The 27,501-nt window shown below is 37.8% G+C and overlaps 1 protein-coding gene across 1 annotated transcript in view; it reads right to left on the reverse strand.

The window, feature by feature from the left end:
* LOC103145047 (prickle-like protein 2) overlaps positions 1-27,098 on the reverse strand; it is a 48,508-nt gene extending 21,410 nt beyond the window's left edge. The window contains exon 1 of the mRNA XM_007562290.2: positions 26,606-27,098. The gene's annotated coding sequence lies outside the window, so the exon portion shown is untranslated. The remainder of the gene's footprint in view (positions 1-26,605) is intronic.
* Between the last annotated feature and the right edge of the window lie 403 nt (positions 27,099-27,501).

Here is a 27,501-nt window from a genome sequence, read left to right on the forward strand (position 1 = left end):
GCCCTGTTTTTGAATTGCTCTACTGCACATATACTATACATTTTATGCAATCTTACCTTTTTGTTTACTTTTTTGTGTCTCAGTTATTGACAGATTTAAGCAAGAATATCGTACATAAAAATGATTTATCATGTTCCTTTTATTTCACAGTTATGCACTACTGGGTTTTGGGCTATCATACAATCTAATGAAAAATATTATAATTTGTGATTGTGTAAAATTTTAAAAAGAAGAAGGGCTGTGAGTAAGTTTGTAATAACCTAGACTTGAGGTTCCTGAGAACCTTGACTACACATCATAATTATGTGACTTGAAATTGACTTTGTACTTACAAAGGAAAGAACCAGTTTCAGTAAAGCGTCTCATTGTTAAAATTAGAAATTAAAAAAAGAAATCTCTTTTTGGCCACTCTACAAAAAGTGCCTGATACCTTTAAAGATGCATTCAATTTGAGAAAAATCCAATTTTATTTCCATACATCTGACACTGATAAAAGCAATTTCAGTCAGGTGCAGCGACTTTTACATGGATGAGGAGACAGCTCATCTGAAGTGTTTTTAGTGAGGCAGCAGCCATCTAACCATCTAACTGTGGGTCAGCTGAAGAAAAAAACAAACCCTGCGAGCTACCATGGCAACCAATTGGTGTGCAAAGTCTTGAACAGCCATCCACGAGTATCTGCAGAAATGTGTGACTTTATTGATGTAACACGAAAGTACAAGCAAAGAAACAAACCTGAAAGTAATAGCTCTAAGTAATATTTCTAGCCATCATCTCTGCTGAGAAAAATTTTCTTCTGAGCTTTTCTCCTAGCATGTACAAGGACCGGGTTAAACAAAGGATAATGTACCTGCTGTAACCTTTTTTTTTTTTTTTTACGGCTCACAGAGCCCAAATTGTCACTGAACCTGATATTTTTACCGTCACTTTCATCTCCTTCCATTCAGACCAATTAGCGGAGCCCTCATTTACACACGAATTAAATGAGATTATTCAAAATCTCTTTGCCAGGAGAGGGCAGATATTCACAAGTATAATGTAATTTTCAGAGCAAAGAGAGGAGAAAAAAATTCACAATAGCTAGAATTCCTCAGAGAGGGATTACACTTGGAAACATATGGTTTTTGTGAGAAAGAGAGGGACAGAACAAGAAATACTGCGAAACAACAGATAAAGGGCTGCGGATTCAGTGTTAAGAGCAACGCTGCTCCTTTTTTCACGTGTCATGCTTCACCCACCTCTCTCCTTCCTCCACCCATCCTCATGTGCCTCTGACAGGCTCTGTGTGGGTGTGCATAAGAGAAAGAGAAGGAGAGCGAATGATGGAGAGGAAAAGCTCTTATTTATGTAAAAGCTGACATGAGAGAAGGTGCTCAGCTGAAGCACAGAGCTGGACCGCGGCTTTATTAACTCTTAACATGCAGAACAGAACCAGTAAACACCATGAAAAAGTAATGCCAAACTAATATTTATTCTCTTTGTGCAGCGCAATAAGTATTCACATTTCTTTTCTTCTTCTGAATATGGTTGGGTTTTTTTTTTTTCTTTTCTTTTTAAGAATTCTGCAATAATCAGGGAATAATGACAATATGACTGCAGGTTTTGTTTATCTTTAAACAATACAAATATTTAAATGTAAAAGATAGATGAGTGATCAGACCTCTTGTTTTGACACTCAAAACAGAGTCCAGGTGTATCTGATCTCCACTGATCAGCCCTAAGATGTTTCTGTATCTTGACTGGAGTCCAGCTGTTGTAAATTCAACTGAATGGACTGATTTGAAATGAAGCACACTAGTCTATACAAGGTCTCGAAGCAATAAAGGGAATTCAGAAGCCAAATTATGTTTGGGAAAGAAACAAATCTAGAAAGGGTTTGCAGCAGTCACCATTATTCACAAACTGAAGCTTGGAACGACAAGGATCCTCTTGGGATCTGATCAAACTGAGTAAAGCGAGAACAGAACGGTCCATTAAGGCCAATACATTCTCAGCAAAAACATTAAAATGTTTTCTCTCCTCCATGGCTGCCAGTACAAGAACATAGTTCTTTCTGGCAAAGACGTGATACTTTACAAGAACAAACGTTTCTGATTTATAGAAGTCTCTGGACGTCCTTTCCCAACATAGGCACACCAGAATCACATTTCTCAGACACCATGCATAAAAAAAATTCCTGCCCCGAAAACATGCTGGGAAAAATAAGCTGCAAGCACTTCCCAAACAAGGCCACCAAGGACAGTTTTATGTAATTTTATTCTTGACCCCTTGGAAGATGAAACTCAGTTCTTTGTCTTTTCAGGGTATGTACAGGCAGAACTCTAATAGTGCCTTGCTTGAATTTTGCCAAAACAAATCTGAGATGAGATGATTACAAGAAAAGTTCCCTGGCTTTTATTTAAAAAATCTCTATTTATCTATCTGTCTGTCTTTCTCTGTTTCCGTCCATCCATCCAGTCCAACTTCTCTAAGCCTAACGTTGACCCAATAAACAGAGCCAAAATAAGAAAGGAGTGACTTCAAAGCAGTCTGTGAATTTCCTTTGGTGGTCCAGTCAGAGATTACTCAAATCCAATTGTACATCTCTGAGAAGTCCTCTAAATGAGTGAAAGCAACACTGCTCATTCAAGCTGACTGAGTTTGAGAGGATCCACAGAGAAGAAAATGGGGAAAATACCAAAACAAAGCTCACAGACACAAAAGCAGGAATACCAGAGGCTGTATTTGCTGTCAATAGTGGTTCAACAAAATATGAAGTCAGGGATTTGACTGTTTAGAAAGTAAGATACTAACAAATGTGGAGATATGTGTGAAACATGTTTTAACTTTGCCATTATGTAGATCTCTGAGAGAAACAGAAACTCCTCAAATTTATTTTAGAATGAGACTATAATGTAAGGAAATGGAAAGGCGTGTGGATATTTTCTGGAGGCACAGTACGTTCCCTCTATAGAGCGTGTCTTTAGTTTTTACATTTTCTATTTACTAAAAAAGTGCCGTCCTATACGAACAGGGAGATGGAGATTACTCTGGAATATTATTTATGTAATTAGACAGCTGCAATCTAAAACACTGGAGGTCTCAAACTGACTCCCTGTTCACACAAACGCCAAACAAAAGGAGGACTCTAATTGTCTCAGCAGGTTCGGAGTTGTCAGCCACTGTCAGTGCTGTATGTAGGCAATTATGTAACAGTAAACAAACACTGAGTGAAGTTATTAGTCCAACATACAGTCATTAATCAGCCAATGCCTTTTACGGACTCGGCAGCAGGATTTTTCGCCAGCCTTGCTTTTCCTGCGATTGTGAAGGCTGTCGGATCATTTATCATTCTGCACCAGAAAGCTGAGAGCAGATGCAACGTGTTCCTCTCCTTCACTCCTCTGGAGATAATGGAAGCTCTTCACAAATTTTAACAGCCTCGCTCCGGCAAAGAACCAGATCGTCCAGTAGTACAGGAGGAGGTCTAAAGGCTTCAGCTAAAACAGTTTCTATATATCTGTCAGTGTTTGACACATCTTCCAAGAACCACAGGATGGTTCAGTTTACCCATTTTAACAAAAGCCACTTAAAAAACAAACAAACAAAAACAGGGTACTGCTTTAGTCAATCCAATTTTTGGCCAAGTATATCCTCTAAGCCCACTTTCTTAGATACATATTGCTAGTACCAGGATAGACTCTTCATTTTTTTTGCCATCAGAACTGCCTTTATCCTTCATGTTACAGATTCAGCAAGGTCCCAGAAATATTTTCTGGGTCAATATTGACATCAAAGCATCATGCAGCTGCTGCAGATTCGTCAGATATGCGTCCATGGCTCAAATATCCTGTTTTACCACATCCTAAAGGTGCTCTACTGGACTAAAATCTGGTGACTGTGTAGAATCAACTCATTTTTTCTTTTCTATCATCTCAAGCCAGTTTGATCTTTGTCCTCTGAGATCAACAAGGCTTTTTTTGTCCCCACAAGAGCTTCTCACTGAAAATTGTCTCATCTTTGGACCACTCTCTGTAAACCAGAGGGATGATCTGGTATTAAAATCCCCGTAGATCAGCAGTTTGTTTTTGGCAACGACTATTCAAAGTTGAAGTCACTTCAATTCGTTTTATTCTCCATTGTGTTGCTGCCATAGTGTAATAACTATAGTGTATATAGTTATTATGCAAACAAGTAGTTTAGAATGAGACTAACTCAAAGTCTAACTCGTATGAGAAAGCAAGAAATGTGAATTTCATTTTCAAAATGGCTTACGACGATATGTAGTATATTCGGGACATAATCATGCAGTTTACATCCAGCATGTAAAACCCCAGCGCACAGATGTTTGCCTCCAGAAGAGAGTATAGATAAAGCTTTACCAACACAATCATGAAACAGTCAGAGTCAAAATATGAATCTGAGATTAAAAAAACAACAACAAAAAATACAAAACCAACATCAAATCTATGTTTTGCATTTGGAAATCTGTTTAACTTGAGCAAATTTGCCTGCAGTGTACAAGTGAAGCAGCTCTTTAATTGCTGAGTTGTTTTGTTTTTTTTTTGTCAGCTTAGAAATGCTGCTTTCTTCTCGTTCCACATGCAAGACTTAGAAAAGGTTCATACATATCCAGCTCACCCTCAGAGCACTTCTAATCAGTGCCATGTGCCCTTTCATGTCTAGAAAAAAGGAGCTGTGGCAGTGCGGCAGGATTTAGATTATAGTTTTGCTTTTACTAATTAAACTAATTCGCTTTGCCACCCTTTTTTAAATATTGCTTTCATCAGCCAACACTGGCACCCTTCATGCTGGCACCCGGAGCTACACTGGAACTAATTTGATGGCTCATCATCTCATTCCCTCGCTTACATAATCGACTGATGTAATCAATTTTACAGGACCGCAGAAGGATGAAATCTGGTATCACCCTTTTTCACCTCGGCCGGTCTTCTGATGCAAATGAGTAAGCGAGGACAGTTTGCCTTAGTGTTCTGCAGGGGCAAGTGTTTGATAACACTCCCAGCAGCAAGCAAAACACAAGAAATAGGTTGGTGTGAGATTCTGATGGCATAACATTCAGTCAAAAATAAAGCAGTTTTATGGAACCGCACTACAAAAAAAAATGACCCAATCGATGTTATTTATTCCAGAAATGAAACTCCTACCACTGCTATTCACTATTTATTGTTATTTTGATGGGCACCAGTTATTTTTCCTCATTCTAATTTCCTACTATTGCAGTTTTGATTTTGTTGTACCCAAGCATTTAAAGGTACAAATGAACTGAACTGCTGTGGGGTATTTAACAAAAAAGATTAGACAACATAACAAGAGTATATTTAAAACCACTTTGCTGGCTGATTATGTAAAGTAATTTTCTGTTATCTGCCCATAATGTTCTGTAAGGAAATGTGATTTTATGACTCCAATAAATACAACCTACAAGCAGGAGATAGTTCAGGGGGGGTTGATCTGCCATTTTTCAGAAGATTTAATGGGACGAATAGGGTCCAGAAGCAAAATAAATGAAAAAAGGGGGTTTTATCAAATTTTCGCAAAATTACTTATTCCTATATAACATAATCCAGTGAGCAAATTCATTTGGCTCAAAGGAGATTTTCCACATGTAAAAACAAAAAGCCAATATTAAAAAAGAACATGAGAACAGCAACCTTATTATCTGAAATGGGTAATATTCTCCCTTCATCTTTCAAAGATTAGCATAAAGGATTGTTTATTCATGTCAGCATAATTTATCTTTTAACTACACTGATGCAGACAAGATCAGAGCTAAAGATGAAACTTAATTCATTCCTTAATTTATTCATTTATTGTAATTTATAGGCCTTCAAATCACTTAGAGGACATTAGTGACACATTTGTCTATGGAGTCATTCCCATTTGTAGGTTGAGAAAGTGATAAGTGAGTGAAACACCACAATGTAAACCACTAACAAATTATTTCCAATTATAGAAGGACACAACTATATTACTTATTTCTGAAACCTAAAACCAAACCTGATATCTGCTCTCAGCATTGCTGTTAATCTTTTTAATCTGTTTTCATTTTCCTAGCAGTGACGAAAGGATTTTCAGAGTGCACCTGCTGGGGTTTTGGTGGTCATGTTAAATTTAGATTCTTCAGCCACTTTTATCTTGTTTCCTCGTCTGTGGGAAATAATCCACTGATTGCAGGAATAATCCATCTTTAGCGCTCATAAACTGAAGCCACAGGTTAATCTTTGTGAGATTAGCAGTGGAGTCCCAAACAGCATAACGGATATGCATGTTTTTTTCATATTCAAGCTTTGAAAGGACATCTTAGGAAAGTGTGTAATTTTTTGTGACAGACAAAAAATAAAAATAATTTAACTGAACTCATAGAAAGCAGAACCACTAGGAACAAAGTGGGTGCAGTTGTATTGTATTACAGATGCGATTTAAGTCTTTGCATGATTATTTATCTGAATAATTATAAGAATACAAAGAAAGCAAACTAACATGTAACACTTTTAGTACATGGGTAATAAATGGCTTGATTACATTATGCACCAGTTGGATGTATGAAACTATAAAATAGGTTACTTTTTTTCAACCTGCTGTAGCCTAACAAGAGTGATGGGTGGTTCTCATTTAAGTTTTCCTGCCCAGAAATATTTTCAAACAACCCAAATGAGCTTTTTTGTACATGAGGAAAAATTGTAGTAGCAGGCAGGGGAGCAACAGTGCCACATTACTCTTTGCTACATACAACTAGAGGAATTAGAGGAAACCTCGGGCACTTTCTCCATCATCTCAATAAAATGACTGTAGGCTGCGGGGGGAGGGTATGTCCAGCTTGATTCCTCCAACCCTTCATGTCTGCAGATAAGCATCAAAGTTGCAATTTTCCTGTTGAAATACAATGGCGTGTTCTTTACCTAACGCTTAATAGCAGCATTTGCACTTACTGATGGTGACAGAATAAAGCAGTGTTGACAGGACCCAAACAGTAACCCACTGCTCCACTGATGGTGGTGTGTCAGCCTCTCTGCTGGACCAACAGCAGCCCGAAATGTCAACCCTTGGCCTCTTTCCACTCCCCTGCTGACCTCGCAGTTATCCTTGATTAATTATACAGGGATATCGGTACACACAAATATGCAAGCATTACCTGAACACATGCTCACTATTTTACTATTTTTACCCTGTTTCTCCCAGAGATGGATGACATTATGCCACACAGAAAGGAACCACTCTGACAGAGTGTCTTAAGCTTCTACATCACATAATGGCACGAATGTTGGATGTATTGGAGTCGTCCTAGTTGAGCAAATACCACAACGCATCAAAAAGTCATTGAGATTCATGCACTGAAACAGGAATCCTTATTGACAGCAGAGTAAACAAATATAACTTCAGCTGGAAGAAGCAGCAAAAAAGTGTGTGTATTCTTTATAGCAACAGTAAACACAATATAGTGAACTGCAAATGTGCTTAAATGTATCAGTTTGGCTGTCATCCAGCCAACAGGCACCAGCTCTGTAAATGCCACATTTTTAAACAATCTCCATCTCTAAAGTCTTTTTACAACAGTGGTACGGCAGTGTTTTGACTTCTGCTGCTTATTGTGTTATGTCATAGTGAGAAAAAAAAATGGATATAAATAAGTATATCCATTCACCCTTTGCAATTGGTTGAAGATTATACTGTAATTGTAGTATAAGTTCTGTTTTTATTTAGCAGTTAAAGTTGGAAAACATACCATAATTGACTTTTTAGTCAAAAATGGCTTCTTTACATATTACACTCAGAGATTCCCAAAGCACAAAAACAGTTTATTCATACTTCTGATTTGTATCTCATTAAATCAATACAACACAGTACTAATGTCGCATTAGAAATACTGTGCCATGTTGCCCCATTTTTAACAGCGGTATAATTTGTTGTGTTTGGAGTTGTATCACAAACTGTTTGTTGGACTGGTTGGTAACAATCGTCCTCTCCTCCCTCCTCTACTCTTACTTTGTTCTGCCAACATTTGTGGTACTTGGTAGACTGAAGATATAGCTCCTTACTGTACACTCCTTACTGTACACTCCTTACTGTACACTAGAGCTAAGATATAGTTCCTTACTGTACACTATGACAATGCAAACAATAATGCGCAACTACCTTCCGACTACTAGTCCGATCCACTGCCACCAACAAGCTTCAGTGGATCACAGGGAGGAATACTCACCTTCCAGTTTCCTCCCCCACCTCATGCTGGCTCTTAATGCCAAGTTGCTTAATGATCTGTGTATTTGTGTATGAATGTGTGCGGCTACCATAAAAGCTCTTTAAGTGGCTGGCATGACTAAAAACTGCCGCATAAGTTCAGCCCATTTGCCATGAAAAGACAGCCTACATAGGATCAGTGGTACTTGTACCGCAGTTTGGAAACCATTACTCCACAGGATGAACCTTATAAAAGGCGGTCTTTCAAGCAAATTCTCTTCCTGCTTCTCTCCATCTTGTTTGTTAACCCGAACATGCAGAGAAGAGGAGGTGTTGATCAGTTGGCTCTTTGGAAAAATTATTATCAAGGACACTCATGAAAGCAGCCGCTGCGCTGAAGGCGAGTTAGAGATTCTAACAACACAACTGCTCATTAACTTAGCAGCCCTGATTGGCTGTCAGTTTCACCATCCATCCCAAGTTACACAACTCTTCGTTTCAGTAACAAACAGCTCTCTTGTAGCACCAATCAGCTCATAATCCAGTTATGAGGATTAAATTCTTACCGCAGCTTATTTGGATCAGGACTAATAAGAAATTAATTGAAAGGGGGTTGACCCTATAGGAATAAAGCTCTGCAGTTCAGCTGGCAGAACAGACTGAGGAAAAAGCTTGGAGTAAGTGGCAATGCTGGTGATATGAGTTGGAACATTACACACACACACACACACACACACACACAGTCAAACTGGTCGTCTGCATTACTCATCGAAAAGCTGTAAGGACATAATTTCCATGTGCTGATCTGGAATGTACATTCAACCAAATAATCCACAAACAGTCTCTGAAACTCATCTTCTCTCTCTCTCTCTCTCTCTCTCTCTCTCTCACACACACACACACACACATACACTACTATTCATATCCCTGATGTGCTAATTGCTGGAGGTGTGTTCCTGAAATCCAAAGTGGGACTCTCTTACCTACAGATGCACAAATTTTCACAAGGACCTGAAAAGCTACAATTAAAGGGTGACACATTTCTGCTCCTCTCCCACTGTGTGTGGGATGGCCTGAAATAGAATTGCAGGGTTTCAACAAGCAAAGCGCACTCCACTCTGCTGCACATGCAGGCACCATCCTGCAAGCTCAAGGAAGGAAATGGATGGTTGGTTTTGTAAGAACAGTTATTTTACCTAATGCTCTGCTTGGTGCAAAATCAGGTAATACAACACGAGGACCTAAAGGCTAACATGGAGGAGCAGTCCCCAGACTGGGCCAGTGCCTTCCAGCTGGACTCCACATTCTCCCTCTACTTATCCTGAACCACAAACTCAGGCTAATTCCTGTTGCACGAGGCCATTTATATCACTTGCCCGGTAGTTTACTCTTCACTGCCGGGGCTCTTATTATTCCGGAGAGCCTTGCACGGCTGCTGGAGAGCGGGGTACGTGTGTGCTATTTCTGTGCGTATTTATTTGTTTCTGAAGACGTGTGTTTGTGGTAATGTGCATGTGTGAGAATGTGAGAGGTAGAGAGGGAGCAGGAGAGAAAGAGACTGTTGCTATGCATTTTTAGACGTCCTCCCACTGGTCTCTTCACATGAAACATCGTGGCAGAGAGGAGTTGAACACATAAATTTCTTTTGTTTTTTTTTAGTTTTTTTTTTTTTTTTTATAATTTTTATTTTTTGATGCGCTGAAAGCTTTGGTAGAACATTAAGAGGTCGGGCACATTTCAGAGCTGCCTTGATTCAGTGAGGGAAACAAAAGGGGCTTGAACCCCTTTATTGCTTCTTATTTTGGCGTACGGCTCAATTACTTTGATGGATTGCAGGGGGTGCTGAAGGACATCAGTGTGGTTTACTGAGCTGTACGTTGTCTTCCAATTTCACCTGTGCTGAAGAGTCATGTTATATGGATTATTATGTAACTTGTGAATTATGCAATGATTTGACTGAAATGTATTTAACCTTTTTTTTTTTTTTTTACTATGTGAAAATGATGTATGAGTCTTTATAAAGATGTAATTTATGTTTTGCTGTTCAAGCAGGTTTTAGGAAGGCTTTTGAAATAGAGTGACTGAATACATAATTTGTCCATGTCCAGGCACTTTGCATCCATTATAAGTTTGTGGGAGTGCTTTTATGACTTGGTTTGATTTAATTTAATTAGTGCCTGCCATAGAAATAAATGAAAGGTAATTTGGTGCATAGACTGCATTGCCAGCATTGCCCTGTATGGAACGTTACTCTGAATGGGTTCCTTATTGTCTTCCGGGCACTTTATTGTTGCTCAGACATAAAAGGGCACCCACACAGGGTCAAGATGTTGGCATCTTGAGTTTCCATGACAACATACTTCAACGAAAAACCCTGCCCAAAGTCCTATTGAATTAGGAGAAAGCAAGAAGAAGAAGAAAAAACATTCCCTCACAGTGACATCATACTTCTGTCTAGAGTAGTCTAAGTTTTAATAATCCTTTTGATTTTCTTGAAGTCATTATTTAGGGAAATAACAACCCTCCTGAAGCTGATCTGAAATGTCCTCTTGACCAAAACTCCACAGTTTTATTTCCTATATTTTGTAGAAATCCTCTTTCAGAAATGTGTCATTATTGTAGCAATTTCTTGAAGACAACTTCCCCTGTAGGTTTCTGTGCAACACACACAGTCACATATTCCTACCCACAGGTGCTTGAACAATGTAGCAAACCGAACACCTGCTCCTCCATTTTAAATGTGGGGAAGCAAATTTGTTTTCCTGCTCCTCCATTTCCCTGCAGTCAAAAAAACTTCTCAGTTAATTCTGATTGTACTTTTTAAACAAGCAAGTAAAAGGCTGTATTACTAAAATAGCTCTAAAGTAGTGCCAAATTTTATTCCTACCCTCCTCTACCTCAAAGTTGGTGCACTGATTAGCACTTTTGCCTCAGAGCTAGATCTTTGCTGCTTTAATTTGCATGGAATAACAATTTAGCTTCCCCCTTCACTTCAAAAATATGAATGTTAGGTTAATTGGTGACATGCTAACATTAAATCACCTGTAAGGTATGTACATGAATGATGGACTGACAACCATTCCAGGCTGGACCACATCTATTGCCAAACATGATCAACCAGGAACATAAAAGTATTTATCATTTTTTTTAAATTCATTAAAAATAATCTTTTTATATAGTTTATATCCTTCCTACAGTGGAGTTCTAATAAGTCACATAGCTCCTTTCTATAAGGCTTACATTAATCATAAACTAACAATTGTGATGCTGTTTGTGGCTGAATCTGATGTGTATACAATTTCAAAAGTCAAGTTAAACAACTGAATCTTTTTATTTTTTTGGACAGAGCTCTTTGTCATAACTCCTCCTTTTTTAGACATTAATTTTACAAAAGAAAACTAAATGTAAATTTTTATAGTCATTTGATAACATAAAAGGACTTATTAATTTTTTTAAAATTAATATCAGTATTCATGTAGAGATATCAGAAATCTCCACAAGCCATTTTTTTTCCAAGTCTCAAGTCTTCTTTAATGACTGAAATAAACATTTTCTCATCAAATCTGTGACACGTAATGAACCTCTAACCCTGAATTGATGTTGGTTATGAATCCAAATTGGTTCAATTTACCTCAGGGCATCAAAACTAAACATGCAGAAAAAGTATATGTTAAGATAAAAATACTATACAAGAAAAAATTTAGTAGAAAATACTATTATAAATTAAGTGACTAAAAAAATATTACATTGGTAGAGGGCATATACAAGGGATGGCTGTGCTTTGATTTAAAATCAATGGTTTTCACCGGGCTGCTGTGGTATTCAGTTCAAAAACATGAATATCAGGATAATAATCAATTGTAAATTGCCCTGTGTGTCCCTGCGTTGGTCCTCTCACATGACCCACTACTCAGCAATTCCCCTTGTGAGTCTAATCATGATTGAGGATAGAAAACAGGTGTAATGATGAAAATTGAAATCGTTTATGTTATAAGAGCGGCTCTGGTTACAAGTCTAACACCGGCAGAGGGCAAGGACCAGACCGCTCAGATTGCAGAGACTCCTTTTCCATTACTGTGTCATGGACCGGGGTGTGGGAGACACAGAGCAGGATTGATGAAAGCTTGGTTAGTGCTCTTCTGTCTCCCTTCACCTGTACAGAGAGCGTCTCAGGACGGGGCACTGTTAAGTTTCTTTTTATCAGCTTTGGAGATGAATCTAACTCAAATTTAAAATGAACAACTAGATGAAAGCCTGAAAAAGTTCAGATGGATTCACATCATCACCAAATTTATTTTTAAATATACAAATAAAAGTGTTGTTGTGAAAATTAATTGGGTCATATTGCATTTGCAAACTTGTTGTAGCCACATTCATTTTTTTTTTCTTGTTCTGTGTTCTCTAATGTGGCAAATATTTCATTAAAGCTACCCACACCTAAACATAGTTTTTTACTATTGTTGCAAGAAAGCAAAAGTGAAAGAAAATATTCAAATTTAAAACTGTAAAGTACTCACTTTCAAAGGTTTCATTCTTTTAGAAACTGAGAACCTTCACTGAAATACAATCCGAAGAAAATATTTGCTCTGTTAATTTGTTAACATGATCTCAAGCAATCTCAAAAGAGCTTCTATGTAAGAAAAATCATGACTAAAGTCAAACTTAAGTTTGTCTCCCTTCTTGGATCACTATTCTTATACTTTATTTAGGCACTGTAACAACTTGTATAAATTTAGGATAATAATATGACACTCTGAAAATATGTACCAGATAATATGAAAAAGGTACTTCTATATCAGTATGTTTAAAGTGGTACAGAAAAGGCTTTGTACTTTTCCAGATCTCTTTCATTAGTGACATATTGTGTATTGCTTTCAGTCCCTGTGAGGTTTGTAAGTTTCTTCTAGCTCTGACAAAAGCTCACATACAAACAGCAGCGTCCATTCACTGCTAATGTGATGAAATAAAAAAAAAAAAATAGGTCATTTATTTCTGTGACAAGTTTGAGAGGATTTTTCTGCTCTGACGTATTTGACTGCTGATAACTTGGCAGCACAGTGTGAATTTCACAGATTCAGTCCCTTATACAGAAATCTCAATATCTCACAATATTTTTTTTTTATAATCTTTCCTTACTGCCAACAGAATAGCCTCTAAACTTTTAAACTTTGCCCATTGATGTGAGCAAAAAAGATTATGTGTGTGCCTGGGATGAATTGGACAAGGGGGCTTATGAATAAACTTGCGTTGCTTGAAATGCCGGTTCCTCATATTCTGTACATGGGCTAAGATTAAAACAAGAAAAAGCAGAGGAATGTGCGTTTTTGTGTGAACTGGATAAGCTCTGTGTCTGGCACTGAACTCTGGGGTTTATAGAACAACCCACGTTCAAAAACGGTGAAGAGAGTCGCCACTTAAGGCATGATTCATTTGACATCCTCTGTCATCAAAAACCAGTCCTTTTGTGAAGGCAGGCGACAAGAATCAACAATAGACTTGTAATGACTCATGACAGAGTTGCTTCAGAAGCAAACAAAGGCACAGCAACTGACAGTGACAGTACAAAGTGAGCAGACAATGAGATTGGATGTATCGATCAGATCTCTTTAGACAAGTCGAAGCTAAAGATTCTGAAAAGGAAGAAATCATTTTTAGTACGAGGCTGCGGCAGGTTAACTGTGCATCTCTGCAACTGGTAAACTGAACTTTTGTGATACATTTCAAGCATGTGAATGTTCCACAGATTAAAAAAAAAACTAAAAAAAACGATATCATAAATAAACAAATTGAGTTCCATATTAAAATACTTAAATATATTGGTAGGCCCAAAAATATTCATATTTCTGGTAGATTTAATTTTATTCTAAAAAGTTTTTTTCTAAAGAAAATGAAAACTTGGATCTCTCAGAAGATAATAAGACAATGCAAACCTTGCCTAACACAACTGGTTGAAAATGTTAATTTTATAAGTGTTTCTATGGTTGGGTATTGGAAGACAAGCTAAATGTGACATGTTTGTTCAGTAGCCGACTGCAGGCTAGCTAATCAAACACTTAGCTAATGGGCTAATATCAACTTGTTGTACTTCTACCCTACAAGGATCAGAACAGGAAAAAATGTGAAATATTCAACACTACTGCCAAATTTAGCTTGTGCTTATTATAAACGTTTGACTACCTGTTTGTCAAAATCAACATAAAAATAAATAAGTGTTATTCACAACATTATTATGACTGTAATAGTATTTTAGCAGCGATGTGAACAATTGTTGCCTTTTTAGTATTAGTTTTAGTAGAAAGCAATTAAAAAAGCAAATGTTAACATTTGATGGAAATACACTAACATTGATGATATTTTTAATCAATGTTATCACAACATGACACTCTGATACTGGCCCAATCCTAATTATAACAATGTATTCATGTTGTGTGTTAAAATGAACTTCATGATCTGATATTTTATAGTCAGATGCCTAATTGTTTATTATTGATTATGCGGACTTGAAAACTAGCTATATTCACATATGTTTATTTTTCTTGTTTTTCCCAAGCTATTTTCCCGTTAAAAATGTGTCGTTTAAAAGTCCTTATCCCAAGCAAAAGGTGTTCATATAACTGTCACTGTAGCACTTAATTTATGGGTAAGGATGTGAGATTGTTGGCAATTTTCATATACTTTTGCGCGAGAAGTTAAGACTTCTTCATGAACTCTGCTATACAGATGATGCAACTTCGAGTACATTTATATCTTTTAAATTCTTCTGTGACTTTAGTAAAACTGCAGTGTGATGTAAGAAAAGTTCACTTGGGTTCATCAAGACAAACACTGGCTTTTCCAAAAGACTGAGCGCTATAATAAACTCAGTACAAGACCACAATAATCCCAATAAAAGGTGCAAAAACACGGGGGGGAAAAAAGCCCTTTTCGGGTTGCAAAGAGAATATATTAGCTTCCATGAGCCTAAAAGCTAATATAGTGAATAGCTCGAACTGTAGACATTATCGCAAAACATAATTAGTTAATGAGAAAAACTTGGAGGCCATTAGAGCTGAGCTTCTGCAGCTGAAGGGCAACGACAAGATGTCGCACCTAAATGGGTTACAGAACAGCAGGGTTGAGTGTGTGTGCGTGTGTGTGTGTGTGTTGGAGTGGTGGTCGGAGATGCAGCTGAATATCAGGAAAAGAAAATGATGAAACCCAGTTATTTTGCTATACAGTCCGCTTCCATGCTTGAAGGAAAAATGGAGTCATCAGGCAGCTTAATAGACAGTAGATAACAGAGAAGGACTTAGTAAAAGACAAAATATAAAGAAAAAGATTATAGGGAAAACTCACTCAAAAGATAAAAGGATAAAAAAAAAGTTGACGAGAGAAAGGGTCTCACGAAAGATGTCCCAGTTCCTCTCTGCACTACAAGTCAACATTAATCAGCCTTCACTTTCAAAGGTCTGAAATGTAAGAGCAGCTCCTCGACTGTCAGTGTGTCTAGGATAAAAGATCTACCAGAGATAAAACAAGCTTAAATATCCACATAGATATGTGTATAATGAAACAATATAATGAAACCAGATATTTACACAAAAGAATAACTACTGATGTTGAACATCATGCACTTTTCCTGTTTTAGTCAAATTGTCTTCACCAAATTTATTTATGTTTGCCACAGTAATCAATAAGAGATTGATTTTGTTTCTATTATTTTTCAATCTGTCAAATCTGTCAACATGTTAACAACGGATTAAGCAGTTTTAACTGCTGATAAAAGTGACAGAGGACACAAATATGGGAAGTGTGGAAGCCTCTACTGTATCAAATTGACGTAGGAATAACAGAGAGTTGGCCATTCTAAGGTAAAAACCCAGTGCATACAGTGTTCATGTTTTGTTTTTTTTCCATCCAGACGGCTTCCCGCGCCCCCCCTGCAATGACACGTGCCCCCCCTAGGGGGCGCGCCCCACAGTTTGGGAACCTCTGCTCTAAGGTGTGATTTATTTTGTGAAGCACACCGGCCCAACACAACATTCTACTTCACATGCTTCCATATTTTGCTCAAAAATTTAATTATGACCAATTTTTCCAATTTTAGTGTCACCAAAATGATGACTGTCGTTGTCCATTAATAAATTTTGTGAAATATAATCTTGCCTTCTTGTTGCTTTCAGTGTAATGGCTTCTACTTCTCTGAGTGGCCCTTCAGCTCATATTATTACAGCTTCAACCTTACAAGGTGTTTTGCTTTTGTTCTAGGGTTGAGTCAAAATGTCAGATCACAACAAAAGTTCGCACTGGGATACAGAAGCTGTCTCCCTCCTAAACCCTTTGATGGATGAACATCCCTATGTTGTTTTGGTTAATGTATAATTGTTTGAACAAATGAATGTGGTACCTTCAGGAAACCAGAGTTGTGAACATCCATAGTCCTCTTCCATATATCTTGCCTGATTTTTTTTTTGTTTTGTTTTGTTTTTTGCATGATGTCACAAAAGGAAGTGATGTGATTGAGTCTGGTGTTGTGTTAGAATATATTCACAGCTGTGCATCCGTTTAACTCAAATATTTTGACGCTTAAAAATTCATATCATCATCTTCTCTTTCCCAAATAGTTGGCACATAGTCATCTTAGTGAAGGTTAACTTCTGAATTTCAATAAAGTAAAACTAAATGTAATCATTAACAAAAATATCTGGTATTTTGCAAAAAAAACCAAACAAACAAACAAAAAAAAAGTTATTTGGGTAATTTGTTTGTTTTGGTAGAATTGCATTTTCTACCTAATTGAAATTTAACATTTCAACAAGTTAAATTGCATGTAACTTGTTGAAATCTTTTGGGTATTTCAACAAAATACTCAATGCTAAATGCAGTTTAGCCTGCAATTTTTTGCAGGCTAAACTGCAAAAGATTACCCTGATTTAATGCAAAATAGTGAGGATAAAATGATTTTCACTGCAGCGCATATGACCAACTGACTTGTTTTTATCTATGCATTTTTTTAAGCCAAATTTTACCAATTGACTCATCTAACAATATGTTAAGAGTCCTTACCTGACACACTGCAGCTCCTAATTGCTTTTTAACCATGTTGTTCTTGTCCAGAGGCAGTAAATCTAGTCTAACATCTGTTCAGCGAAGCCTGTAATTCAACATAAAATGGCAAGCTCTGTATATGCCGTGGCATTAATAAGTGCTATTAAATCCTGCCTGTTAAAGTGTAGGAAGTACTTACTGCAGAGTCTCTATAGCTATTAGTGGATGACAGATCTTGTGTGAGCGACACGCTGCTGAGGCCATGCGAGACTCTGGACAGTCTTAGCATGGGAGAGACTTTTTTTCAGTTAGCAAACCATTATCTTTAAACTTAAATTCAATTACTTTCTTAGCTCTCCCCTGATTCCCAAACTGTTGACCAGTCTAACTCCTCATTCTCCAGCGCTGTTATGACCAAGATGTGACAGAAACCGAAGGTGCCAGCAACAAAACAACAAATACTCAGAAAAGCATTCAGGAACATGGAAGGCAGTGGGTCAAAGTAAACAATCACAGATCAAAACGAAGGGCTTATATTTTGTTTTGTCACCGGAGTGACCAGCAGGAAACTCAACGTTCAATCAGACCAGAGAAGCTGTGTTGAAAAGCTTCCTCTTTAAACCGCATGTTACAGTCCCTACGTCATGCAGTTTAAGGCAGAAAAACTAGAATAAATTAGACGTTTTAGAGTAAAACAGAACATGGTAGAAATAGTTGTCTAGTCTTAGATTTAAATTCATGTGCCAAACCAATTAGTTTAATTTGAATAGTTGTCCAATGACTGTTTTTTTTAGGCAAAAATAGTGAATACTGTGCAAATGCAGAGCAAATATGCACAGGCTGGGTAGAAACAATAAGCAAAGCAGGGATTTTGAGAGCGAGAAAGAGGTGAATAAAGTCAACGTGTAGGCTGTGTGTACCTCTCTATACTCTTTGCTTCCAGGGAGCCCTGAGGCCTGCAGCAGGAAGCTTGCTTGTACGGCGTGCAGTGAGACAAATATATCAAATTTTAAAGAGGCTTTTACTGTTTTCCTAACAAAAACATTGTTCGACCAACCCAATCAAGGCTGAAATCCATAAACTATATGCATCTGATGATCACGCTTGTATGTCCAGGTTATCAGTTTTATACCCTGAATATATTCAGATCACCAATCTCAGATACACAGAGCTGATCCAGACAGATAAACATGCATTGTGACACTAATTTTGAATGAAATCAGCTAAATCCCGGAATAATATAAGATTATTATTTTTTGGTTCACTTTTTTAAATTAAAGTTTAGCTATGTTAATATTACTATTGTTGTCAAGTGGTCAAAGTTGACCACTTTTGATGGCAAACACACTGTTTCCATGGAACGCATGGAAAAATCTTTAAAAAAATTAAATCAGAAATTGTAGGTGAATGCTCGTATCCTTTATTGGATGAGAAACATTGTATTTTTATTGTGCTCATGATGATCTCTGTGGTATAGAACCACACTATTATTGCTGGTTTGTGACCACATGATAAAAGCTAATTAAGTTCTGGCCGCAAGTTAATATGCCATGAAAATGAGTCGACTAAACCCAGGGTATAATACAAGAAAATGTGTGGTTTTAACATGACAAAATGTAAAATGTTCAATTGTATTTATACTTTTGGGAGGTGTTCTCCAGCACATAATGTTACAAAAAAATAGTTTTTCTTTTTTTTTTTTACTATAAGCCATTCATATGCTTTGCATTCATATGCAGGCATAAAGTGCAGCATCATAAACACATGAAACTAGTTTTTCATGTGTTTCTGAAACACATGAAAAAAATAAGTAAACTGCCAATTTGAGTTATCCCATGAATGTTTCACATGCAAAATAAATGTTTATTTGAGGTCTATATCTGCAATAGCAATTAAGAAAATGGGGGGGTGGGAAAGAAATAATTTCAATAATCACTTTAAGAGTAAAACTGAGTTGATTATTTCTCTTGAGAAATTTAAATAAAATATCATCAATGATTTCTATTCTTTGACATTTTCCCTCTTACTGGACAACAAGGATCATATGTCTTACATTTTACAGGGTTACCATAATAGCTATTGTAACGCTAATGAAGTAAAACACTTTTTTTTTCCTTCTACTTTCAGTTCCTCCAGGCTCTTATAATAAAAAATGCATTCACGCATTACTGATCTAATATGTTCACGTCCATCTTGGAGTTTTTAAATGTAAAGCGTGCCGCCTTTTGCAAGCGTTCGAGAGTATGAAAATCCTTTACTCAGAGGCTCCCGTAATGATGCCATTAGAGTGAAGATGGAGTGAGTGTTGAACCTCGAGGCTCAGGCGCACGGCAGATGATTCCCCTTGAGTTCACTTCCCTCAGATCCATCACCCAGTGAGGCCAACCCAACACCAACACACAAGCCAACACCAACAACGCCACTGGCAGAAGCAGCACAGCATTTACATCATACTGTCTCTGTCCCCCCGGCAGTAAATCCATACACCTGCAAAACGACGGCAGCCTCCTTTTTTACCTGGATCTCTCTGAGGCCTGTAATTTCAGGGAAACAATCTTTCTCTGACTAAGCGTAAATTGAGGATATTTTCCCTCACTGATCCCTGTTGTAAGCTAGTCAGCACTTTGTGGGAGACAGAAAGATTGGCTAGAAACTGCTGCCATGGCACTGAAGGGACGTGTTGGTGTAAATCAAGTTAAAACCCCGGTCTGAACAAATCGGTATTCCTGTGTCCTCGTGATTTAATCGTGCTTTCTTATTTTTCTTTCGGCAACGTATGTACAGTGCTGTGAATAAGCATTTGACTCCAACAGATTTCAACAAACTTCTGTTTCAGTTTTTTTGTGGTCAGAAAATCAAACAAATTTCAAAATAAGACAATAATCTGGTCAAAGGGAAAAATCATTTTTGAAATTATGATTTCATTTTATAGGAGAACAAAAAGGTTGTTCAAAGCAGCCCTTTGTTATAAAGTAATTGCCCCCCTAATCCTAATAACTGGTTGTGAAACCCTTTGCAGGCAGCCGCTGCCATCCAGCATTTGTGACAACTGGCAAGGAGTCTTTTACCACGCTGTGAAGGAAATTGGCTCAATATATTTTACAGAATTATTTTCAATTCAGCAACAGCAGAATATCCCTTTAAGTATGAATGGTCTGTTAAAGGTCATGTCACTGCATTTCAGTTGGTTTAGATAAGACTTTGACAAGACTTTGGATAATTATCCTGCAGCATAAGTTGCATAAGGCCTCTTTAGCTTGACAGTCTCCATACTAGCATAGTAGCTCCTAACATTACACTACCACCACCATGTAAAATTGTATGATGTTCTTTATTTCCCTCAAATGCTTTTCTAGTTTTACAACATATATAATGGGACAGGTATCTTCCAGAGAGCTCTGATTTTGTCTTGTCAGTCCATAAAATATTCTTCCTAAACTCTTTGAGATTATCAAGTGTTTTTTAGAAAATATTAGACGGGCTAACAGATTCTAGTTTCTTCATTCTTCTAATCTGGGGGTAATCAGGCTCTTATGACACTTATTAAACCAAGCCAAATTTGGGGGTAATCATAATTCATGATTTGCCATGAAAATACAATGCTATTTTTACAAAGGGGCTGAAAAATACTCTTGCATCTACTCAAATTATTGTTGTCTCAAATTATATATTGTCAAATAAGTAGAAACATCATCAATCAGGTTGCTTATACCTGGAATAACAGAGCTGAAAAGTAAATCACAGTAAAACTGCATCCAGATGGCTGCAAAGTAAATTTATATGACAATAACTGAGGGATATTCAAAGTCAATCAATCTTTAAAGAACCAAAGTAAGTCAGGATGTTGATGTCAATAAGTCCTGAATAATGTCACAAACAAGGCCAAGGAGTAGCTTTGGGGACGATTACAGGAGTTTGGTAAGATCGAATCACAGTGCTGAAATCTCAGCACTACAATAAGCGGTAATGAGCAAGCTAATGACTGGTTTATTCTTACCAGTTTGGGGGCTTTAGTTTAGCACTTGGGAGGACATTAGTCATCAGACAGGAAAGAGCCATGGGGAGCAATCCTACATCCACTTCAAAGGGAGCTTGATTGTGGTAACAAGTGGCTGCATGATAAATATATTTCACCTTTCACTCCACATGGAAATCAAATCAGGTCGTCTGAACCTCTGACATTTAACAGAACATGATTCAACTAATTTCCTTTACTTCTACAAGTTATGTGGCTCATTTTTATTTGCCAAGGTTAACAAAAAGGTCACCCGCATAAGTTTCTGAAGTTTTATAATACCATTATTACCCGTCTAACCAGGATACTTTAACCAAGATTCTAACTTGCTAATCTTCTTAACAGTTAATGATATATAAAATAATGCTTCTATTTTGTGTTTTGAATTTACTAATACTCACAGTACAAATGTTTTTTTTAAAGGAAGACATAATACAGCTTTGAGTTATATAACTTCATATGTAACATATGAAGGCAACTTGGATTTTATTTAGGTTCACCAGATTAAATGTTGCTAACCTAAGGCACTTTGTAATAATCAAAAGAGGCTCCCAATAGCCTTACTTACAGAAAATTAGATTTTACTTTTAAAATATAATTTAAAACGATTTTAAAAGTAAAATCTTTGTACGTCATCAGAAGACATACAGAACTAAACCAAAAACTGAAAATACACCCAGAAGAAGCCACTTTGTCCAAAGTAGATATCTCCTCTTCCTCTGTATAACATTTAGCTGGACGACTAGTTTGTAGTCGGACACGGATTTCGAATCACACTCTACAGTTGCAGTATTTCTATACATTTTTTTTTTTGGATAACATGTATTTAATATGTTTAAATCACTGCATAATTTCAAAGTGCCAGAAGTGACTAGAACATCTCCCATCAGTGATGTTCAGAGGATCTTCCTTTACTTATGAGCAAATCAGGTACAGCATCACACTTGATGTCAGCCTTTCTATCTGATGTGTTGTGTGAAGGCGGCCTGTGAGTTGAGTTCTTCTCTTAGATGACAGTGTGTGCTCTTTGTTCTAGCTGTGTCTTGTGACGGGTCTGCAGTGTGCTGGATGAGTCTGGAGCTGCGTCACCGCTGACTGTAATGGCAGAACACTGCAGGGAGGAAAAAACTACAGCATTCGACTAGTGCCTTTTGTTCTTAAAAATTAGAAAGAACATTCTTACACAGATGGAAGACTGAATGAAATACTTTAAGATGTACAGATTTACAATGGTTATTATACTCCTCTTGTGACAGCTTTAATGTAACATTGTGAGTGTAATATCTGAAGGAAGTGTTTATGTTAAGTCATCCTGTAATAGAAATGAACTGAAAAGACTGTGAGTGCGTGATCGACAAAATGATTGTAAATTGAAGATATAAACATCAAAAGCTCAATTTCCATGTAGCACGACTGAGTAAATGAAGGCGGTCCTTGTTATTATCTCCCCTGAGCACAAGTCTCCCATTTTAATTTTAAAAAGGCACAGCAGGACAAATTCTCGGCGTCCTGTTTGGAATTGACTGCAGCGCCACACAGGTTTCATTTTCCCACTCACCAATGTCTCTAAAAGGCAGCGCTTGAAGCTACTGTACAAACTATCACCAAGGCAACCGGAGCGCTTCATAAAAATATCACAAAACCAACAATACGACACAAAACAAGAAGGCCACTTCTGATAAATTCATATGTGATCACAAAGGCAAATGGGTTTTTTCTGAACCAACTAAGTTTCCATCTTTTTAACTGCAATACGGCACTCCGTCACATTTACTCTGTTTTATCAACCTCATCCACAAGAAAGGTCACAGCATATCTATTATTAAATGACTTAGCTGGGTATATTGCATTATTGATCAGTTCAGAACTACTTCTGAAAACACCCTCTGTGTCACTGACCCAGCTGTCATGTACAGTATTGTGGAACCCCCACCCAAAATTTCTATTTTTACATTTAATTTTGCTTTTGTTACCATATTTCCATGTTTTCAATTTAAAACAAATGGTAATCGCCGACAAGAACGATGTAAGTAAATACAACAAGCAGTTTTCAAAAGATACTTTGTTTTAGACAAAAGAAGTCATCCAAACCAACTAGGCTTTATGTGAAAGGTAATCCACCATGTGTTAAATCTTGAATTACCTGTCATTAGCAGTTTTTATGGAACGATTACTTCAACTTGTCTCTTACAGACCAGATTCCTGTGAAATTAAGAAATCACTGAAACAAAACCTGTCTTACTACAAGAAGTTGGCCAAACGATTCCTAAAAGCAACTCATCTGACCACAATCAAAAAGAAACTCAACAACAGATCAGATACAAAGTAATAATGTTCATCTTGTCTGGAGAGAGATATAAAGTTATTGCTGAGGCTTTTGTACTTCAACGAATCACACTAGTTGTGTTTCTGTTGACCATATAATTGTGCAATTTGACATTTTGAAAATAAATCTGCTTGGAAACTCAACAATTATGAAAAAAAAAAAACCTTTATTGATAAACACCCATCGACATCTATCAATAAGATGTTTTTTTTTTTTGGCCGTACCAAAATCAGTTTATCTCACAAAACTGCAATGGAAACACATTTTTTTTCGCATTACACAAGTCACATGATCAGCAACCAGATGTTGCCAGTGGCACAAACCACAAAGAACAAAACAACAGGATCATGGCCTGGCATGTTTTTAATGACCTATAACGTGAACAAACTAATTCAAGTGTGATGTCATTTCTTATTTAATGGGGAATATCGCAATTGCATTTTTTTTTTCGACAGTGGAATATTGACGTTTTGTGCACATTTGTAATGGAAATGCAGCTAGTGTGCTATTTTCCATGAACAGAGGAAATGTGGAACAGTAATGAACCTTTTTAAGTCTACCAGCATCCAAGAGAACATTAATGACTTATCACAAAAGAGCCCAGAACAACACTTGCCTTAGTTAAGGTGTTCATGTTTCAACAAAAAGAAAATCTTGGCAATAGGAGAAGTTGAGACCAAAATCACTGCTGTTCATAAACAACATAATAGGCTCTGTAACATTTCCTAAAAAAAACAAATCTCAATGTCTTGTTTCTAGGAAAATAATTTTGTTGACCAAGAAAAGAAAAGTGGGACGTTTTAGAGGGTGTGTACCCAGCAAAACTTACACAGGTCACAGTTAAACATAGTGGTAGTAATGCGATGGCCTGATGATGACATGGATAACTCATAATTGATGAAGCCATTCTGCTATCTTATGAAAAAAATCCATAAAGGGAATATCAGACCTTAGGTTTTTGACCATAAATTCAATAGCACCGTCATCATGATTCAATGATTCGAAGTACACAAGCAAGTGCACCTGTGGAAGGCTCTAACAAAACCAAATTGAGGTTTTGAAGTGGTCCAGTTAAAGTTCCAAGTTACAGCCAATAAAGATACTGTTAATACTTGAAACCTCCCATTGGTGGAATCTAACCTCCTCTTGAATCTAAAAGCTTCATAATATGTAATTATCACAGATGATTGTTGGTATTTGCTGCTGCTAATACAGGTACAACCAGTTATTATGTTAAGTTAATTTTTTGCATATATAAAGGTTGCTTTGGACAGCTTTTTAAAAAAAATGAAATCATAATTTGAATAATGTGTTTTGTATTTACCCCATGTTACCTTTAATGATCTGAAATATCTGACAATGACAAAAGCAAAAGGAAGCAAATACTTTTCACAGCACAGTATGTATGAGTACTCCAAATTAGTCAGAATCATAAAAATCAACCGAACTTTTCAGAAATTGTTTGGGGACAGTTTATTTCATTTGAATGAAATACAGTATTTCATTTTAACAATACTCTGAGGTAACTGCACAAGCAGGTTTTGTGTTGTTGATGGGAGTTGTGTAACATCTGACTGAGCCACCTGAACTCTCAGCATATCAGGACCATAAAAGCAGCTCAGGAGCAAAAATGTACTGTGAGAGCACCGCATGGGGCAGAGCAAGCAGCAAGAGCTCAGAGACACCCGCCCACCCTTCCTGAATCAGCCGTTTCTGTGGCGACCGGAGCGGAGAGGGGTGGAGGGAGGCGCGCGGCGAGATCGAGGAGACAAACATTTTAAAACCTGGTGGGAGAAACATGGAGGAGTGGATGGACTGATGGCGTGGAGGTGGTGGGGTGTTAAACTGAAGGGTGGGGGACCAGCTATGGTCAAGTCCTCAGCATCACAATCTGTGACAGATTGACAGTCAAAGGCAAACAACAGCAGCATTCAGTGAAAGACACAAACACCTCAGGGATTTTGTTTTTTTCCCTGTCAAAGGCGGCTCAGGCCATGGCCATGGCTCAGGGGGGTTAAATGTCTTTCTGTATAATCTCAAACAGCAACTCGCTTCTTTTAAAACCTTCACTTTGAAGAAATTATGAAGTGCTATAAATAATGGCAGCATGGGACTTACTTTCAGATTTCAAACAAAAGTGAACTCAACAAGTGGTATGTCACAGGATTCTGAAGTAAACACAGAGCTGCCATTAAACCCACTGAGATTACGCAGCAAACAACATGGAGGAAAAGGTGCTAAATCAGAGCACAGGTTTTTATCATGCGCGGAATCAACGAGTGCTATGACGCATAGAAAGGGTTAGTTTTTTGACATACGTTCAGAAAAGCAATCTTTTGTTTAAATTAGTTATTTAATAGTTATTACATAATAGCCTCAGCAATGATTTTAGTCTTGTACCACCTTGTCTTCTGACTGTGTCAAAGCCACACCAGTTAAGAATGACTGCAGAAGATCTCTTGCGCAGTTTGTACCAAAAGCTTCCACTAAGCTCAGGAAAAACAGTGAAAAACGCAAAAGCCTGTGGCTCCTCCTGACAGTTGTCGCTAAACTCCACGCAGACCCACTGCGGGCTGCTCAATCTGCATTCCAGCAGATACTGTAGTCTGCCTTAAGCACGGCAGCTGAGACGCCACTGTTTACATTGTGTTTTCTCGTGTTTGTCTGCTTCTGAGAACCGGTGAGAGATCAGTGTGGGAGCCAGAACATGTTCCCTGTAAACCCAGTCACACACATGGATTCACACATGGTAAAAAATAAGGATGAAATATGAACATTTCAACTCAGGAAGGTGCAACACTTCCCTCCAAGTCTGAGCGATCATGCACATGTAAAAAATAAAAAATAAGAAAAAAAGAAAGAAAGAAAGAAACACCCACACCTGTCACATCAACGTGCACAACAAAGGTAGATACACCTCATCTTATAGCAAGTGACAGCAGTCAGTCGTGGAATTGGTTGCAAACAGTCAAAATAATCAGAAAATATTTAAACAATAATAATGAATCGTCGCCTGAAGCAGCTCATTGCTTAAATCTGATTTCATCCCGACTTACCTGCTTGTGATGCTGATGTCAGACTCCTGGTGGTGTGTGAGAGTGTGTGTGTGAGAGAGAGAGAGGCTGCTCAGACAGTGGCAGAAGTGCGCAGAGACTAGGCTGAGTTGGTCACACCGGCATGAACCAGAAGAATGACTGGTTTCTGCTCTGCACCTCGCAGTTCACTCCTCTTCCCTCCGCGCCTCAGAGACAAACAGCAGCTCTTCCTCCGCTGCCTCTCCCTCCCTTCGTCTTTCACACAGACTGTGGAGCAGCAGCAGAGTGAAGGAAGGAAAGGAGGAAAGGTTGGGGGGCTGCAGATTCTCTGATCAGTCTCTCTTCCTCCCTCTCCTGTAGGCAGGATCTCTCCCCAAGTATGGCTAAAGACAACAATAGCTGAGGGAATGAAGTATTGGGGATGGGGGGGGAAGGGTTAGAAGTGGTTTTATATATTAAGTTGCAGGTATTTGTGTTGTGTATTGTGATGCGAGAAACGGCATGCTCCATCAACAACACTGCGCACCAGTGCCCATGCAGGCGTATGTGGTGGTGGTGGTGGTAGGGGGGGGCTTCACTCCCACCTTCTGCTCCCCCTTTTCACAACCGCCTACCCATCCCTCTTCTTGCCAGCCCCACACCAGCCTGTTGAAATGAGTCATCAGCCGTCAGCCAATCAAACGGTGGCACACAGCTCGAAGATTAGAATAACAGGAGTATTTATGCACTCCCATAAGGAGATGAAAATGAAATGGAGAATTGTCCAGGAGGACCTGACATTCTTGGTGAAGTGATCGAAGCAAACAGTAACAGACTCGTTTTAAATTAAGTGTGTCAGCGCTGCACTGTGAATGTAATTTAATTTTAGTTTGATGTCATACCTGGTGAGCAACAATTGTTTTATTTGGTCAAACATT

This window comes from Poecilia formosa, unplaced genomic scaffold (assembly GCF_000485575.1).
Source record: "Poecilia formosa unplaced genomic scaffold, Poecilia_formosa-5.1.2 Scaffold135, whole genome shotgun sequence".
Lineage (NCBI taxonomy): Eukaryota > Metazoa > Chordata > Actinopteri > Cyprinodontiformes > Poeciliidae > Poecilia > Poecilia formosa.